This window comes from Diceros bicornis, chromosome 28 (genome assembly GCF_020826845.1).
Source record: "Diceros bicornis minor isolate mBicDic1 chromosome 28, mDicBic1.mat.cur, whole genome shotgun sequence".
Classification (NCBI taxonomy): domain Eukaryota; kingdom Metazoa; phylum Chordata; class Mammalia; order Perissodactyla; family Rhinocerotidae; genus Diceros; species Diceros bicornis.
Window position 1 is genome coordinate 31,381,125 of NC_080767.1, and position 17,898 is coordinate 31,399,022.

At 40.5% G+C, this 17,898-nt stretch overlaps 1 pseudogene; it reads left to right on the top strand.

The window, feature by feature from the left end:
- Positions 1 to 8,349: 8,349 nt before the first annotated feature.
- LOC131393734 (olfactory receptor 1L4-like) lies at positions 8,350 to 9,284 on the top strand (annotated as a pseudogene).
- The last annotated feature ends 8,614 nt before the right edge of the window (positions 9,285 to 17,898 follow it).

Below are 17,898 nucleotides of genomic sequence, written 5' to 3' on the forward strand. Positions count from 1 at the left end.
GGATTCTCTCTTTATCTTTAATTCTGGACATTTTGATTATGATGTGTCTTGGTGTGGGCCTCTTTGGGTTTATCTTGTTTGGGGCTCTCTGTGCTTCCTGTACCTGGATGTCTGTTTCCTTCCTTAGGTTATGGAAGTTTTCATCCATTATTTCTTGAATTAGATTCTCTGACCCCTTGTCTCGCTCTTCTCCTTCCGGGACACATATAACACGGATGTTAGAGAGCTTGATGTTGTCCCAGAGGTCCTTTAGACTGTCCTCACTCTTTTTAATTCTTTCCTCTTTTACCTGTTCACCTTGGGTAATTTCTTCTAGTCTTTCGTCCAACTCACAGATCCGTTCTTCTGTATCCTCTACTCTGCTTTTGAGTCCCTCTAGTGAATTTTTCATTTCCAGTATTGTATTCTTCATTTCTGATTGGTTCTTTTTTATGTCTTCCATTTCTTTGTTGACATTCTCACTGAGTTCATCTATTCTTCTCCCAAGATCAGTGAGCATCCTTAACACTCTTAGTTTGAACTCTCTGTCGGGTAGGTTGCTCATTTCTGTTTCACCTAGTTCCTTTTCTGGGGTTTTGTCCTGTTCCCTTACTTGGAATGTATTCCTTTGCCTCTTCATTTTGCCTCTTTCCCTGTGCTTGTGTCTATGTATTAGGTAGGTCAGCTACGTCTCCTGCTCTTAGATAGGTGACCTTAAGTAAGTGATGGTTTAGGAGGCCTGTTCTGTGCTTCCCTCAGTTCTCAATGTTCCAGGGGTGACCCCTATGTGGGCTACATGTGTCCTTCTGTTGTGGCCTGTTTGTTCTCCCTGTAGGTACCCAGGGAGGCCGAGTTATGCTCCTGGCCAGCTGTTGTAATGCTCAGCTGCTTGTAGTTGTTGTGGGCCCTTCAGTCTCTTTATCAGGTGTGGGGAGCCCCAGCACAGTTGGATGCAAGTTCTAACAGTACATTTGTGTTGCAGTATTTCTTTTAAGTAAGTAGGCCCCCAGTGTGGCAGGTTGTTAGGCTCAGGGCCTTACAATTGCTATAAGCCTCCAGCCTATTAGGTCTCTTGTCAGCTCTCTGAGGATTGCAGCTGGGTGGGGCTGGCCCCAGGCACAGGAGCACCCAATTGTTTCAGGCTTTGGAAGGTGGGGCAAACCCCCTATGTGGGTCTTTGAGAAGCACAAGTCTTCTGCAGCTGACAAGCCCTGCCGCCCACAGGTCCACACACACAGTCAACACAGTCCTGCCCCATGTGCGTGCCCCGACCTCCCGAAGCAGACCCAGTCTCACCACGGTGGGAGCCCCACACACTCCACCACCACCACACACTGTCCACCCGCTCCTTGTGCACGCCCTGCCCCGCTAAAGTCAGCTCCGTTGCCAGGCTGCAGAGAATCCAGTCACCAATCTATGCAGGCCCACAAGTTTCCTGAGGGCTTCTTGTTGGGTGGGGCCAGTCTCTAGGGTGTGCTGCCTGCCCTGGCTAAGTTGGATTAAATCGGGGCTCTAGTGGGTGGGGCAGACCCTGGGCTAGCAGGCCTCAGGGAGAACTCCAATGGTGTCTGTGTCAGCATGCCCACACCAGGCCACAACTATGGCCGCCGCCAATGTCCCAGTCCCTGGAGAGGTCTCACCCCTCACCGAGATGCACTCAGGGCCTATCAGGTGAGTCTCTTTTCACCAAAGCACTGTGCACTTTTCTTTCTGGTGATTTTAGGATGCTTTCTGAAACCGGTGAGTTTTCGCGTGGGCCCTTTAAGAGCCGGTTTTACTTTCTTTGTGAACCAGCTTTTCTGGGGGTACTCCCCAATGTTTTAGTAGCAGGCATAGTCAGATATTATGCCACTTGTCGTGATTGTGCTGGGTCCACAAAAGCCCACAGCAGGGGCACTCCCCCGCTCAGGGCCCCGCTCCTCCAGGGAGGGCTGCATACCTTTGGGCTGCTCTCGGGCGGCCGTGAGGCACTGCGGCTTGTGAAGGAGGCGTTTTTCCTCTCCAGAAGGGAGTTTCTGTCTCTTCTAACTCAGTTAGGATTGTCCGTTGTTGCAGGAGTTCCTCTTATCCAGTTTTCAGTTCTGTCTCAGGGGTAATTTTTCCATGAGTAGTTGTAAATTGGCTGTGTCCACGGGAGGAGGTGAGTTCAGAGTCTGCCTACGCCGCCATCTTGACTTCCTCTCTCTTGACTTCTCTTTCTGCTAGTTCGTTATTAGTGTATAGAAATGCAACTGATTTTATCATGTTGATTTTGTACTTTTAATTTTGCTGTATTCATTGATTATTTCTAATAGTTTTCTGGTGGATTTTTTAGGGTGTTCTATATATAGAATCATATTGGGAAACAGCAAGAGTTTCATTCTTCCTTTCCAATTTGGATCTCTTTTATTTCTTTTTCTTGCCTAATTGCTCTGGCTAAAACATCCAGTACTATGTTAAATAAGAGTGGCAAGAGTAGGTACCCTTGTCTTGTACCTGTTCTCAGAGGAATGGCTTTCAGTTTTGCCCCATTGAGTATAATGTTGGCTGTGGGTTTGTCATATATGGCCTTTATTGTGTTGAGTTACTTTCCTTCAATATCTGTTTTATTTAGAGTTTTTATCATAAACTGATGTTGGATCTTGTCAAATGCTTTCACTGCATCTCTTGAGATGATCACGGCATTTTTATTCCTCATTTTGTTAATGTGGTGTATCACATTGATTGATTTGTGGATGTTGAATCATCCCTGCATCCCTGGAATAAATCCCACTTGATCATGGTGTACGATCTTTTTAATGTACTGTTGTATTCGATTTGCTAATGTTTTTTGAGGACTGTTGATCTATGTTCATCAGTGATATCGGCCTGTGATTTTGCTTTTTTGTATTGTCCTTGTCCAGTTTTGGTATCAGGGTCATGGTGGCCTCCTAGAAAGAGTGAGGAAGCGCCCCATTCTCTTCACTATTTCAGAATAGTTTGAAAAGGATAGGTATTAAATCTCCTTTGAATGTTTGGTAGAATTCTCCAGAGAAGCCATCTGGTCCTGAACTTTTGTGTTTTGGGAGGCTTTGATTATTGTTGCAATGTTTTTGCTTGTGATTGGTCTATTCAGATTCTCTATTTCTTCTTGATTCAGTTTTGGGAGGTTGTATGAGTTTAAGAATTTATCCATTTCTTCTAGGTTATCCAATTTGTTGGCATAGTATTCTCTCATAATACTTTGTTTTTCTGTGGTATCTGTTGTAATTTTTCTTCTTTCATTTCTGATTTTATTTATTGGAGCCTTCTCTCTTTTTGTCTTAGTCAATCTGGCTGGGGGTTTGTCAGTTTTGTTTAACTTTTCAAAGAACCAGCTCTTAGTTTCATTGATCCTTTCCCTTGTTGTTTTAGTCTCTATTTCATTGATTTCTGCTCTGATTTTTAGTATTTCCTTCCTTCTACTGACTTTGGAAATTGTTTGTTCTTCTTTTTCTAGTTCTTTTAAGTACAGTGTTAGTTTGTTTATTTGTGATCTTTCTTGTTTCTTGAAGTAGGCCAGCATTGCTATAAATTTCCCTCTTAGTACCACTTCTGTTGTATCTGATAAATTTTGGCATATTTTATTTTCAGTTTTATTTTTCTCCAGTTTCTTGATTTCTCCTTTGATTTCTTCATTGACCCAGTAGCTGCTCAGTAGCATTTTGTTGAATCTCCACATATTTGTGGCTTTTCCAGCTTTCCTCTTGTAGTTGATTTCTAGTTTCATACCATTGTGTTTGGAAATTATGCTTGATATGATTTAAATCTCCTTAAATTTATTGAGACTTCTTTCATTTCCCAACATATGGTCTATCTTTGAGAATGTTCCATGTTCATTTAAGAAGAATGTGTAGGGCTGGCCCTGTGGCTTAGTGGTTAAGTGTTCGTGCTCTGCTACTGGCAGCCCAGGTTCGGATCCCAGGCGCCCACCGATGCACCGCTTCTCCAGTCATGCTGAGGCCACATCCCCCGTACAGCAACTAGAAGGATGTGCAACTATGACCTACAACTATCTACTGGGGCTTTGGGGAAAAAAAAAAAGGAGGAGAATTGGCAATAGATGTTAGCTCAGAGCCGGTCTTCCTCAGCAAAAAGAGGAGGATTAGCATGGATGTTAGCTCAGGGCTGATCTTCCTCACAAAATAAAAGAAGAAGAAGAAGAAGAGGAAGAAGAAGAAGAAGAAGAAGAAGAAGGAGAAGAAGAAGGAGAAGGAGAAGGAGAAGGAGAAGGAGAAGGAGAAGGAGAAGGAGAAGGAGAAGGAGAAGGAGAAGGAGAAGAAAGAGAAGAAGGAGAAGAAGAAGAAGGAGAAGAAGAAGAAGAATGTATATTCTATGGCTTTTGGATGGAATTATCCATATATATCTATTAACTCCATCTGATCTAGTGTTTCATTTAAGACCAATGTTTCCTTGTTGACTTTCTTCATGCATGATCTATACATTATATGAATGGAGTGTTATAGCCCCCTATTATTATTGAGTTGCTGTCATTTTCCCCCTTTAGGTCTGTTAATAGTTGCTTGATATACTTTGATGCTCTTATCTTAGGTGCATATATATTAATAAGTATTATGTCTTCTTAGAATGTCATGGAATGTCCCTTTTATCATTATATAATGCCCATCTTTGTCTCTTGTTATATTTTTTGACTTGAAATCTATTTTCTCTGGTATAAATATAGCTTTCTTTTGGTTGCCATTTGCTTGAAGTATCATCTTGCATCCCTTCACGCTAAGCCAAGTTTATCTTCAGAGCTAAGATTTGTCTCCTGGAGGCAGCATATTGTTGTATCCTGTTTTTTAATCCATCCAGGCCACTCTATACCATCGATTAAATCCATTCACATTTAGAATGATTATTGATATGTGAGGGCTTAATATTGCCATTTTATCTTTTGTTTTCTGCTTGTTCTGTGTTTCCATTCTTTAGTTTTCCTTGTATTCCTGTCTGCCATTTCAGTTTGGGGCTTATCTATGATGTTTTTCCTAGTTTTCTCTTTATATATGATTTATGACTCTGCTCTTTTTCTTTTGTAGTTAGCATGAAGCTTGTACAAAAGATCTCGTAGATAAGATAGTCCCTTTTCTGCTGATAGCATCTTATCTCCATAAGCCTATGCAGGATCCATCCTTATTCTCTTCCCCTTCTATGTTTTTGTTGTCACAAATGATCCTTTTTGTGTTGTGAGTTTGTTAACAAATTTAAAAGGTTATAGTTATTTTTGGTGCTTTTTTCCCCTTTAGCCCTTACATTATAATTAAGTGTTTAGTAAACTATTCTGAAATAGAGTTGCAATTTTCTGATTCTATTTATCACCTTGCTCAAAGCTTTGTAAACCTTTGCCTTTTTTGTCAGGTAGGAAGTCTCCTTTCAACTTTACTTGTAAAGCATGTCTAGTGGTGATGAGCTCCATCAGCTTTTGTTTGTCTGGGAAAGCCTTTATTTCTCCTTCGTATCTGAAGGAAAACTTTGTTGGATAGAGTATTCTTGGGTGATAGCTTTTCTCTTTCAATATTTAAATATATCATTCCATTCTCTCCTAGCCTATAGAGTTTCTGCTGAGAAATCCACTGATAGCCTGATTGGGATCCCTTTGTAAGTGATTTTCTTCTCTCTGGCCATTCTCAATATTCTTTCTTTGCCATTGACTTAGAAGTTTTAATATAATATGCATTGAAGAAGATCTTTTTGCACTGAGATAATTACGAGTTCTATTAGCTTCATGTACTTGTATATCCAGTTCTTCACCCGGTTTGGGAAGTTCTCAGCTATTATTTCTTTGAATCAGCTCTCTGCTCCTTTCTCTCTCTCTTCTCCTTCTCAGATACCCATTATCCTCATGCCGCTTTTCCTAACTGAATCAGATATTTCTTGTAGAATTTCTTCATCTTTTTAAAATCTTCCCTCCCCTCTTCCACCTGAATCATTTCTAGATTTCTATCTTTGAGCTCACTAATTCTCTCTTCCATGTGGTCTGCTCTATTTCCTGTGCTTTCTACTTCATTTTTCATCTCATTAATTGTGTTCTTCATCTCCAGAATTTCTGTTTGGTTTTTTTAGAGTTTCAGTCTCTTTGGAAGTACTCCTTCTGTTCATTAATTTTGTTCCTGCGCTCATTGAACTGTATTTCTGAGTTTTCCCATAACTCAGTGAGTTTCTTCAAGACAGCTATTTTTAATTCTCTGTCAGTTATATTGCAATTTTCTGTGACTTCATGTTTGGTTTCTGGAAGGTTGTCATTTACTTTTTGTTTACCATGTTACTGTAGTTTGTTACAGTACTCGATGAGTTGATGCTCTCCTAGAGCATTTGTGATAGTAAACACTTCTCTTATTTGGATAAGGCTTTGGTTCCTTTTATTCTGAGCTGCTTCTGGTTGTCTTTGAGAGCCTACACTTTTCACACTCCACTGCCTCTTCCAGAGGTGGTGTCACTGCCCTTCTTGTGTCTTTGTGCCTCCGAGGTTGCTGGTGCCTTGCTGCTTATGATGTTTCTGTAGTCCCAGGTATCACCACTGGAGTCACCAGGCTTGAGCACATCTGATGCTTCTGGGGTACTTGTGTCTCATGTAAGCCTACTGGCTCTCCGCAGCGTCACCTCAGGTTTGGGTGCTGCTGCTCCATGTACCACCTGTGCTGCTATTCCTGGGTTATCTGGAAGTGCTGGTTGCACTGATGCTGGGGCTCTGGGTTCATGGGTATTGTTGTTACTGCCAGGGGCCCAGGTTCTTGTATACAGCCATCTGCAGGTAAAGCCCGTGTCAGTGTGCCACCACTGGAAGCTGAGTCATGGGTTCTGCTGTGGCTCCTGAAGCCTGATTTCACAGGTTTCATCTACCACTACTGGCAGAGGGCCAGGGCTAAACTGCAAGTGCCACTGATGTTCTTGCAGCCTCTAGTTGCTGGCACACACCAGTGTAATATTTAAAACCTCATGAGAGGACAGCACAGCTCCTGGAGTGGTATCTGCATTTTGGATTCAGCACTTGTTCCTAGAAAGACAGGGATCAAATTCACCACTGCCTGGGGAGAGGGAGGGTGGGCTGGTATCCTCCTTGAAATCTGAGGTCAGGGCACCACTGCTACTGCTGAGAACAACCAGTTCTGGATCGCCACCACCAGGGAATGGGATGGGGCATACTCCCCTAGTTCCACTGCCTCCCAAAGGTCCACTCCACCCACCTTCAGATATATAGATGCATGGTTCACTCAGGTGTACTTGTGTTTTGTGTAGGGAGTCCTTTGTTGATCAATGGGTGTCTCAATGAATGTAAAGTACAGTGGAGAGACAAAGGGAACAGCTCACCCTGCCATGATGCTGATGTCTGCCCTAAATTTTATTAATTTGAGAGGAATTGCCTTTTTTCCAACTTTATTGAGGTATAATGGATATACAACATTGTCTAAAATTCTTGTAATATTAGAATTATTAGAATAAAGACTTCATAGTTTTTTAAATAAAAAACATATATTTAAAGAATTAATCTCAGTAATATAGGCTATTTCTGGTAATATTCCTATTTTGAGTGGTATCTCTGAAGCAAAAACTAATAATGTAAGTGTACAAATGATGTTAACCAAACAGAAATGCTCAAATAAACATTAAGGACATTTTGCTCTTAGAACTTAACAGGGTCTCATCTGAATACTGTGGGTACCAAAGAGCAAGGATTAAATCTGTTGCTCACTTTTGTCCTATACCCGTTGCCACCACACCACCTCTGCACCAATGAGTAGGAGAGGACCTCATTGTTTGGGACCCCTTGTATGAAAACTTCCTGATTCAAAGTGGGACCCAGCAGTCTCTTATCCTAAAAGAAGAAAAAAAAAAGAGGCAAAGAATTTGGTCAAGAAACAACTGAAGAAGAATCTTTAGAAAGAGAATTGAGAAGAACTCAGATAAATTATGCAACATAGAAGTTCCTAAGAACATATGGGAAAACTTTAGTTTCTCTTTTGGGAAGCAGCTTGAAATTTTTTAACTTTCCCCTTATTGGATATCACTCCTTATTTCTCTCTACAGTCATGCATATACAATGAGCTTTGGTCAATGACGGACTGCTTATATGAATGTGGATCCATAAGATTAGTACATATACCCTATGTGTGTAGTAGGCTATACTATCTAGCTTGTGTAAGTACACTCTATGATATTCACATGATGATGAAATAAGCCAATAATGTCTCAGATTGTATCCCCATTGATAAGGGATCCATGACTGTATTACTTGAAGCAAATATTCTTTTATATCCTAACAAATAGCAGTGAATTCTTTTTAAAGGTTGGATGTTACTGAAGAAATTGTCTGATCAAATTCTCCTTCACATTTCTCCCACTGCTTCTCCAAAACCTGCCCAAGAAGTCAGAGACATGGAGATAAAGAACTACAGCAGCAGCACATCGAGCTTTATCCTCCAGGGCCTCTCTTCCAACCCTCAGCTACAGAAGCCCCTCTTTACCATCTTCCTCATCATGTACCTGGTGACCCTTTTGGGGAATGTACTCATCATCCTGGCCATCCACTCTGACTCCCGGCTCCATAGCCCTATGTACTGTTTTCTCAGCAACCTGTCTTTCATGGATATCTGCTTCACAACAGACATTGTGCCCAAGATGCTGGTGAATTTCCTATCAGAGACAAAGTCTATCTCCTATGTGGGCTGCCTGGTCCAGATGTACTTCTTCATGGCCTTTGGGAACACTGACAGCTACCTGCTGGCCTCTATGCTGGCTACCAGCTGGTAGCCATCTGCAACCCCTTACATTATGATGTGGTTATGAACCCACGGCTTTGCCTCCTCATGCTGCTGGGTTCTTGTACCATCTGCCACCTGCACTCTATCTTTTATGTGCTACTCATGTCCCACCTGTCTTTCTGTGCCTCCCATATCATTAAGAACTTTTTTTGCGATACTCAGCCTGTGCTAAAGCTATCCTGCTCTGACACTTCCTCCAACCAGATGGTGGTCATGACGGAGACCCTGGCTGTAATTGGGACACCCTTCTTGTGCATCCTCTTCTCCTACCTGAGAATCATCATTACTGTGTTCAGAATTCCATCTGCAGCCGGAAAGTGGAAGGCCTTCTCTACCTGTGGCTCCCACCTCACTGTAGTGGTCTTGTTCTATGGGAGTGTCATATATGTCTATTTCAGACCCCTGTCCATGTACTTAGTGGTGAAGGACCGGGTAGCCACACTCATGTACACAATAGTGACACCCATGCTGAACCCTTTCATCTACAGCTTGAGAAACAAAGCTATGAAGATGGGTTTGAGTAAATTAAGGTTCAGAATTCACTCATAGAAGGAATAATAAGATATAACATCATAATTTGGAGATGACCTAAAAGATGATCAGGTTACTTTCCTTCCTACCAATTTTTCACATGCCACCTAAAGACACCATGAGAGGTGGTGTTGAATACCAATAACAGCATTGACCTGGAAGCTAGAAGACTTCGTTTCTGTCAATGACTTTGACCAAATATATGTTCAATCCCAGGCCAGGTACTGCTAGGAATCCATACTTTTGGAAAACAATTTCTGCCACATATTTAGTGGAATAAAGCTATTTACAAATAACTCTTCTGTTCGCTTGACATTGTCTAGTACTCAAGGAGTTATAAAGTCCTATTAGTTTTTAAAATAAGAGATTACATGGATTTTATAGGGAATTGGGGAAGTCTCTTTGTGGAATGACCTAAGATTGTCCCTAAATATGGATTGATTTTGACAGACAAAAGTTCAGTAGATGAGGAAATGGGCAGAACATTTCAAATAGTGAGATTACCCAAGCAGGTAGAGGCAGTGAACATTGAAATGTATTTGAGGAAAAGTGAAAAGCCCTGTGAGGCTTGTTCAATTTCAGAGCAGGGAGAGTAAGCCTGGAAAATAGGAGACTCTACAAAGCAGATTTATTCCTCCCACCAACACCAAGTTTTCCTCACAATATGAATTCTCAGTACACAACTCCTTTTTCCTTCCCTCTTAATTCTTCCTTTCTCCACATGACAACAATCCTCACAGTAATCCCTTTATATCCTGGAAACAGACATGTGTGTCAGTCAGAATAAGCTAAATTATGCTGTGGAACAAACACTCTTAAAATCTTTGGACTTTGAAACCAAAGGTTTATTTTTAATTGACAATGCAAGCCGACCACAGAAGAAATGTCTAAGTGTGCTGTTCTTTTTAAACACTCAGGGACCAAAGCTGATGGAGCAGTCACCATTATAAACACTAATCATCACTCTTTCAGAAGCTGAGAAAGACACTTGAAGATTTTGCACTGGCAATTAAATACTCAGGTCCAGACGTGACTCACGCCACTTCTGAACACAACTAATCTCACGACCCCACCAAACACAAGAGAGCCAAGAGGCACAATCCAATAGTGTATGGGTATTATGGAGAGCCAGAAGTATTTGGTAAACTGCAGTAACGATTACCACACACTGTAATAACACATAAATAAATACATGTGATATTGTGACTTAATCAATTCTTCTCTGATTATGTTACTGTCATTAACAATAGTTATATAAGATAAATACTCTCTTTGGAAAATTTTGCCTCAAATATTTCATGAAGTTTTAACAACCACCATCTTTTAGCAATCATAAGCTTGTTAATAGCAGGACTTGAAGTTGAATACAAGTCTTTTGGCCTTAACAATATAAAAAGAGGTGAATAGCACCTAATGGAAGACAGGAACACATAGGGCCCAACATCAAGCTCCCTGCCATTGCTGTCACTTTGTCCTCTTCCAAATGTCAGGAAGCAACCAGCAATCTAGGAAACGAACTCCATTTGCAGTGGCCTTCACATTTGTAAAGGCACACCTGGCTTTCACCACTATCCCCCTCCCATCACTCAGCTTTGGGGATGTGGGCCTAGAAGATCCTTTCAACTTTATCTACTGATGTGCCAAGTTTTTTTCATGCTCAAACAGCTACAGTGTACCACTTTAGGATGTGAAGAATACCTGGCATATATTAAATGAATAACTTCATTAATGACAACTTCCAGTAACTTATAATGCTAACTAAGTCCGTTGGTCCCAGGAAACCTAACATATTATTTTAGTTCTGACCTCACTCTGCCATCGATCTCAGACTCCTTTTTCTCAACAACATTAGTCCCTAACAAATCAAGACCTCTATGTGTAAGCCTACAGATATTCTAAAAAGTTCAAACTAAAGTGAATTATAGATAATAAGTGACCATGAGATGGCGCATTGGGGTGAAAGAATTACCAATCTGGACCTCAGGTTACTCCTAATCTTCTCCATCAGAGCTAGAATGCTGTCTCTGTCAGAATATGAGGCAATTCCCACAAGATATCCTGTAATGTTTCAGAAGGGGTGAGCCGATGTGCACAGGTAGTATCTGGGAGCTTTAATAAAAGTTTTGTAATCCAAACAAGGGAGTCCAGAATTTGACTCGGGATATCACTAACAAGCACTGATAAGAATAAGATGAATCTCTTCTGAAAGTAGATAACATCACAAGAAACATCTAAGCAGACCTTCTGAACACCTTGCCAGGTTGAGTGAAAAAGCTCTCTATGGCCCTTGGAAGTAGCCCAGGAAACTCCTTGACAGCCTCTCCTCCCACCATATAGATAGCTGGGAGGCTGCTCGAATACAATAGTGAAATAATACTATAGACATGTCCTTCCATAAAAAATTGTGAAGGGAAATGTCCTTCCACTGCAAACTCATTACATATACATAAATGTAGGAGATTCTGCTTAATACCGAACTAAGAAATATTTAGATCCTTGAACGTATTTCACCTTTTTATCAGCATGAGTGACATAAATAAGAAAGGAAGTGAAACCTGAAAGCTGAGGAGGACCTACAGAAGAGTGCTGAGTATTGCTGACATTGAAGAGCCTGATAGAGAAGGTATCAGCAAAGAGGACTGAAAAAGAGTAGTCACAATAACCAAGAATAGAAAATGTTTCAAGAGACAGACACCAGAGATGAGGATATGGATCTATTTCCCCCCACGGCAGAAGAATCTCCTTTCAGCCAACCAATCTCTGAGAGATGCCCCATCAGCAGAACTTCACATGGAAGAAGTTGAATAGCTGGTTTGAATAGAACCTAGTGCAGGACTTATAAATACAAACACTACTATGCTTGTCCAGAGCCAATGCATCCCCGGACAGGAGAAGTGCTCTGAGAGTGGTTTTCTCTGGAAGTATCAGGATTTCCACACAAATAACATAAAGGAATTCTCAGCAGCGTAGTCAGAAACTCCGATGATCTGAGCCAAGGGCCTATAAATCTGCATCATATGTACCCTGGGCTTGCTGCACAGAACCAGGAATAACAAGGGCTTCATGAACTGAAAAAGTTCAAAAGATGAAGGTTAAGTCAGCTGGGTTCCATAGACATAAAGACACTGGGGACCTGGTCCCAAGCCTCTTTTACCATGGTCAGCATTCAGATTCCCACTACATTGCTTTAGGGTTTTTAGGTTCCCCTCATGGAATCCATCCACTCCCAGGCCCTGCATTAACCCATTACACCTCCCCCTTGTTAGGGAGATGGTATAGTTGTTGCTGTAACTCAGAGGCAGCCTGGGAGACCAGGCGAGGAACCACAAGATCAGGATTCCATTCCAGCCCCACCTGAATGTGACCCTGACAAGTCAGAGGACCACTCTGCCTCACTTATGAAGTGGGAGAAAAGACCTCCACTCAGGACCCTCTAGAAACTGCTGTATGGCTCAGGCCACAAGACAGAGGCAGTGCTTGTAAACTGAAGCAGCATACACAACAGAGAAGTCTGCGTGAGGTAGCAGAATAAATTTTTTGCATCCCTATGTAACAATAAAATAATCTCTGTTACTTAAAAAATAAAAGATATCTTTCAGTCAGTGAATAGTTAAACTGTGGTAGATTCAGACAATGGAATATTATACAGCACTAAATAGAAATGAGCTATCAAGTCAGGAAAAAACATGGAGGAAACTTACATGCATGTTACTAAATGAAAGAATCTGTCTGAAAAGGCTACATGCTATATGATTCCAACTACAAGACAATCTATAAAAGGCAAAACCATGGAGACAGTAAATAGATCAATCGTTGCCAGGGGTAAAGGCAAGGGAAGAATAAATTGGTGGAGCACAGAGGATTTTTAGGGCAGTGAAACTAGTCTCTATGATAATATACTGGAGTCATTATACATTTGTCAAGACTCATAAAAGGTACAACACCAAGAGTGAATCCTAATGTAAGCTACAGACTTTGAGTGATAATGTGTCTGTGTAGGTTCATCAATTCTAAAAAATGTACCGCTCTGATGGGGAATGTTGATAATGGAGGAAGCTATGTGTGTATCAGGGCAGAGGGTATCTTGGAACTCTCTCTACTTTCTGATCAATTTTGCTGTGAATCTATAACTGCTCTAATAAATAAAGTCTATATAAATGGAAAAATAGCAAAAAAGGAAACATTTATCTAAAAGTTCTGATTGCTGTACCATTTATAGATGAGAACAGTGTGGATTAATGAAGCTAAATATCTTGCCCAAATTCACTCACTTAGTAATTGGAGGAACTGGGATTCAAAAATAAAAAAAAAAATTTTCAAAAAATAAGTCTGGCATAAGAAATTGAAGGAATAAAATGTTTAAGTCAAACAATAAAACAAAAAAATATGAGACTCAAAGAAGTTAAGTATTGCCAAAGCTCACACAGCTTGTAAGAGGCTGAGTTAGAATCGGAATCTATTCAGTCTGGGTCCAGAGCCTGCAACTTAATCCATTCCCTGTAACTCTACACCTGCACCTAGAGACAATCATGCATGCAGACACAGAACCTCAGAGACGTCAGATTCCATCACCTCTCCTTCCAGGTAGGTACACATAAGCCTACACACAGACACGCACAGCAGTACGTGCATGTACAGAGAACACACATATGTGCATGAAGACACATATGTACACAGTTCGCATGCACGTGCATGAACACATCTCCACCCCAGGTGCTGCATGGCTTTAATTCCCTTTCCAGGCATCAGAGGCTACACACGTGAAGCCCAGGTTCCTCTGAGGCTCCTGAACACAGAGCTCAGAGGGCATCAGTAATGTTGTCCCCTCCTGGGAAGACTGCAGGCACAGTTCTCCCAGGGCTCTGTCTTGTGGGAAAGGCAGGCACATGGGTCTCCCTTTCTATCATCAATTCCCACTGTAGGTAAAGAGAAGAACCAGCGTATTTCTGAAGCTAGATCTGCACTTCAAGCAGCCTCCTGCCTCAGAGATGCAGAGCTGATCATAACCCCCTGATGGGCACCCAAGTGTATTGTGACTACAATAAAAATATGTGTACATATCTTCGTGCTACACGTATGTGACTATTTTTAAAGGATAAATTTCCACAAGCAGAATTATTGAATAAAACAATATTAGAGACTACCAAAAGAGCTACACTGACTACCCTCTCACTACCAGTGTATGTGATGGTCTTTTTCCTTTTGGATATTGTCAAAAAAAATTTCTTGACAATCTCATGGGTAAAAACTGTATTTCAGTATAATTTATATTTTCTGATTAACAGTGAGGTTGAACATCTTCTCATAAGTTTTCTTTGATAAATGTGTTGCAGATATTTTCTCTGAGGTTATAGTTTATATTTTAGCTTTGCTTATGTTCTCTTCAGTGTCATTTTCATGTTTTTGAGTACAGTATTTTGTCATTCTTGCCTCTACATATTATATCTTTCTTGGAATAACATCTCCATCTTCAGATCATAAAAACATGCTCCTGGGGCTACCCCAGTGTCGTAGTGGTTAGGTTTGGGCAGTCGGCTTTGGCAGCCCGGGGTTCACAGGTTCAGATCCCAGGCACAGACCTATGCACTGCTCATCAAGCCATGCTGTGGTGGCCATATACAAAGTAGAAGAAGATGGGCACAGATGTTAGCTCAAGGCCAATCTTCCTCAGGAAAAAAAATACATGCTCCTTTAATTTGGCTAATATTTATTTTAAGGTTTAAACATTTTAGTTTAACATTGTTCATTCAAATGAGTTTTATTTGTATGTGTGGGTTGGAAATAAATCTAGCCTCATTTTTTCCAAATGTTTAGCAAATTGCCATAAATATCATCTATTTCTAGTCCATCCTTTCTCTGTTGCTATGAAATAAATCTTTATTATATAGTAAGTTCCATATAGATCAATATCTATTACATGTATCAATACAGGTATAGAGAATTCCTTATGCTGGTCCTTGGAATTGTTTTTCTCTGTGTGTACCATCATCCTATTGTTTGTCAAAATTATGCGCTGTGATTGTGGGTTAGAAAAGTTCTCTGTCCTTATTCTAATTTTTTCAAAATTACTCTGTCTTTCCTTACCATTCACTCTTCTAGATGAATTTTAGAATGATCTTCTCAAGTCACATTAAAACTTAATTTGTGGTGTTATTATAGGTGCATAGAATTTTATTAATTTTAGAGAAATTGATTTTTTCCAGATTCATTGACATATAATTAACATACAACATTGTCCGCTATTCCTGTAATATTTGAATACTTAGAATGAGGAATTCATAGTTTTTTAATTCAAAAAAGTAATACATTTAAAGAATTAATCTTAGTAACATAGGCTATTCCTGGTAATATTGCTATTTTGAGTGGCATCTCTGAACCAAAAACTTATAATTTAACTGTATAAATCATGTTAGCCAAACAGAAATGCTCAGATAAACATTAAGCACGTTTTGCTCTGAGGACTTAACAAAGTCTCATCTGAATTCTGTGGGTACCAAAGAGTGCTGATTAAATCTGTTGCTCACTTTTGTCCTATCCCCACTACCGCCACCACCACCTCTGCACCTGTGAGTAGGAGAGGATCTCATTCATTGTGACCCCTTATATGAAAGCATCCTGACTCAAGGTGGGACCCAGCATCCTATTCCCCTGAAAGAAAAAAAAAAAGGGAGGCTAACGATTTAGTCAAGAAACAACCTAAATGGAATCTTAGAAAGAGAATTGAAGGGAACTCAGACAAATTAGGCCACATCAAATTTCCTAAGAAAATGTGGGAAACCTTTAGTTTCTCATTCAGGAGGCAGCTTGGGATATTTTATCTTCCCCATTGCTGGAAGTTACTCCCTATTTCTCTCTACAGTCATGTGCCATATATCAATGTTTTGGTCAAAGAGGACCACATATACGAAGGTGGTCCTATAGGATTAGTACATATGGCCTAAGTGTGTAGTAGGCTATACTATCTAGGTTTAGGTAAGCACACTCTGTAATGTTCCCACAATGACAAAATCACCCAATGATGTGTTTCTCAGAACTTATCCCCATCGTTAAGAGATGCATGACTAGGTTACTTGAAGTAAATATTCTTTAATCTCCTTACAAATAGCAGTGGGCCTTTTTTATGGGCTGGAGGTTAGAGAAGAAGTTGTCTTGATGAAACTGCCCTGTATATCTCTCCATTGCTTTTTGAAACCCTGTTCAAGAGGTATATAGCAGCCTAACAGAAGATAGAACCACCTAGGGCCAAACATCAAGGTCCCTGCCATTGCTGTCACTATGTCCTCTTCCAATTATCAGGAAGCAACCCACAGTCCGGGAAACAAACTCCATTTGCAATAGCCTTCATATTTGTACAGGAACACCTCGCTTTCACCACTATCTCCTGCCCATCACTCAGCTTTGGTGATGCAGGCCTGGAAGCTCTGTATAGTTTCCACTTCCTCTCTTGGTGTGCCATAGTTTTCTTATGCTCAACCAAATACAATATACCACTTTAGAATGTGAAGAATGTCTGGCATATATTAAATAAATAAATTCATTAATCACAATTTCCAGTAACTTATAAAGCTAATTAAGTTATTTAGACCCAGGAAATCTAACATATTCTTTTAGTTCAGACCTCACTCTGCCATTAGCCTCACGTTTCTTTTTCTCAATAACGCATAGTCACTAAGAAATCAAGATCATTTATGTGTAAGCCTACATTTAGATGTTCTAAAAAAGTTCAAACTAAAGGGAATTCTAGATATTAAGTAACCATAAGATAACACATTGGAGTGAAAGAGTTACCAATCTGGCCTGCAGGTTAGTCCTAAACTTCTAAATCAGAACTAGAGTCTTGTCTGTCAGAATATGAGGCAATTCACATAAGATATCCTGCCATCCCTCAGAAGGAGTGAGCTGATGTGGGCAAGTTGTATCTGGAGAATCTAATAAAAGTTTTGCTATCCAAACAAGTGAGCACAGAAGTTAATTTGGGAAATTGCTAATAAGCATTGATAAGAATAAGATAAATTCCTTCCGAAAGTAGATATAATCAGAGGAAAGATCTAAGCATACTTTCTGAACCTTTGTACAGGTTGAATGAAAGGCTTTCTATGGCCCCTTAGAGTAGACCAGAAAACTCCTTGACAGCCCCCCCTCCCACCGTATATATACTTGGGAGGCTGGTTGAATACAATAGTGGAATGATACTATAGGCACGTCCTTTGATGAGAAGTTGTAAAGGGAAATGTCCTTCCACTGCAAGATCATGACATATACCTAAATGTTGGAGATTTTACTCAATACTGGACTAAAAAATTTAGTTCCTTGCACAATTTTGCCTATTTATCACAGTGAGTGACATAAACAAGAAAGGGTATGAAACAGGAGGTCCAGCTGAGCAGGACCTAGGGAAAAGTACTGACTATTTCTGACATTGAAGGGTCTGATAGAGAAGGTATTAGCTAAAGCAGTGAAAAAGAGTACTCATATAATCCTAGAATAGAAGAATTTTCCAGAGGCAGACACCAGAGGTGTCTGCAGAGGATATGAAGGTATTTCCCCCAATGGCAGAATAATCTCCTTCAGCCAAGCAAACTCCAAGAGATGCCATCAGCACAACTTTACATGGAAGAGGCTGATTAGCTAG